Source organism: Corticium candelabrum, chromosome 2 (assembly GCF_963422355.1).
Source record: "Corticium candelabrum chromosome 2, ooCorCand1.1, whole genome shotgun sequence".
Lineage (NCBI taxonomy): Eukaryota > Metazoa > Porifera > Homoscleromorpha > Homosclerophorida > Plakinidae > Corticium > Corticium candelabrum.
The window spans coordinates 10,033,020-10,035,519 of NC_085086.1; the positions used below are offsets into that span (position 1 = coordinate 10,033,020).

Here is a 2,500-nt window from a genome sequence, read left to right on the forward strand (position 1 = left end):
TGAGGAGGAATAGAGATGACATCAAGGAAGGGGAGAAGACTTGGAGTATCAATAAAGCCTCTAGATCCTATTTGAATATTTAGTTGCTTACAGGTGAAGCCTTTTGATTTGATGGTCATCATGAAGTCTGTATACCGTTCTGATTTTCTTTTATTTGCATCAAAAAAGTTTGTTTCGAAAGGGATTGTTAGTTCTATGACATAAAATTTGAGCATATGATTATTCCAAATCAACATGTCAGGCCTTTGTGCAGTAGGAATGATGTCAGATGGAAATTTTACTTCACAGTCTTTTAAATCAGCAAAGATGTTGAATTGATGTGGTAGATGGTTAATAGCCGCATTATAGAGAAGACTGAGAACAGAGTCGTGACGTTGATTGTAATGACGACATTGTAAGAGGACTGAGCAATTATTGAGAACGTGAAGAAGGGTTTGACGTTGATGACATAGGGGACATTTATCACAAGAACGTTTACTCCATAGGACAAGATTAGCATTTGAAGGGAGGGTATCAGAAACGGCATTGAGGACAAAAGAAAGTTGATTATCGGGAAGACAAGAGACAACATTTGCCCAGACGTCAGATGAACAGTTTTCTAGACGGAAGATGGAGCCCTGGACATGCAGATTCTTAGTTCTTGCAAGAAGTTGTTTTTGGTGTTCCTCCTTTAGTCTTGATTTGGTGATGTCACTCAATTTTGCTGCAGAAGCACCTGGTGTTTCAGATAGTGACTTTGCTGCTTCTCTAAAAGCAGAGAATCTGTTGCTATACGATTTATTATATGCTTGACTGGTGGCCAAGGAGCGGACACAGTTGTCATGTGAGGATAAGAGATGGGCAGATTTTGAAGACTGGAAGGAGATGGAAGACGTAGACAAACGGGGTAAGCCAAGACCAGCATTTTGTGGGAGGAGGTAGAAGATGGCAGTACAGGCCGAGCGACGAAGTTTACACCATTTCTTGAGGTAAGATGTAACAATTCTATCTAATTCAGATTGCAGCCAGCTTGGTGAAAGAGGAAGTAGAGACAGGCACCACGACAATCTTGGGAAGATTCCATTTTGGTATAATTTTAGTTTCCACCGGCAACTAACAGGGCAATTATCCAATTTCTGCATCAAAGTCTTTGTCTTGCTTATTAGAGAAGATTTGAAATTATCATCAGACAAGTTTCCATTGATTGGCATTCCAAGGAAAATGAAAGACTCAGAACCAAGAAAGGGAACAGACTCATTAGAAATTGAAACCGAAGGATCACGAAGATGGAATTTGGGTTTAAAACTCAGACCTAAACAGCTGCATTTGGACATTCTAATGGTCAGTTGGGACCACTGGCACCAGTCAGACACAATATTACACAAACGCTGTAAATCAGAAGGCGACTTTGATACTAGGGTAACGTCATCAGCGAACAGAAGAGCATTGATCTTGTGAGATGAACCACTAAATGTGTAACCAAAAGGCTGAGTCTTCAACATCATAACGAGTGTGTTTATGACGGTGTTAAAAACAATGACCGAAAACGGGTCACCTTGGAGCACTCCAATATTGCAGGGCAACAAGGATGTTGCCCACTTCACAGTGGAAACTTGTAGTTGAAGGTTTGAATATATGTTGGTGATGACGGACAGTAGATGGTCTGGAGCATGATAGAGTCTAAAGCATTGTAAAATGAGCCAATGTGGGACAGAACCATAGGCATTGGCAAAGTCAAGCCAACATATTGATAAGGTGTGTCGACTTCTTTTAGCATCAGCAATAGCTGACCTTAGCTTGTACTGATGTTCCTCTGTGCCACATATACCAGGGAGAAAAGCTTTCTGAATTTATGTATCGAAGAATTTATTTTCCAACATAAATTGGCACCATCGATCCTTGAGCATAGAGGTGTATATCTTACCAATACACGGTGTTAAGGCAATAGGTCTAAATAAAGAAGGATTGTAGGGATCTTTGGATGCAGCAGGCTTGGCAAAGAGACGTATGACACCAGTTTTCCAAAGTTGTGGGATGGAGGCAGAAAGCCAGCAACAATTAAATAGATTCAGCAGTGCAGGCAGTAGAGAAGGACACATTTATTGTATTGGAAGGATGCATCTCACAATACACTAGACTATTATATTGGAGGGATGCATCTCACACTACACTAGACTATTGTATTGGAGGGATGCATCTCACAATACACTAGACTATTGTATTGGAGGGATGCATGGACATCAGACAACTTGCTTGAGACAAGGACGTTACGTACTGTCCAGACAATGCAATATTCTCACAGTCATTGATACAAATACAAAGCTCAACAGCTAGCTATGCATAACACTACCAGATTACTGTAGCAGTCCACTTCTGACGTTAATCTACGTTACGTAAACTGACCATAAAAATAAACGAATTTTTCAGTGTTCCGTTGTTGCTAGTCAAGCATTTACTTGACATCGTGTTCTTACTGTTTGCTGCTTTGCGTTTCTAAAAAATTTCCACCAAAGGTGTTTGT

The 2,500-nt window shown here is 40.4% G+C and overlaps 1 protein-coding gene across 1 annotated transcript in view; it reads left to right on the top strand.

The window, feature by feature from the left end:
- The window catches only part of LOC134176524 (collagen alpha-1(IV) chain-like), a 21,509-nt gene that overhangs the window by 15,774 nt on the left and 3,235 nt on the right, over nucleotides 1-2,500 (top strand). The window lies entirely within an intron of this gene.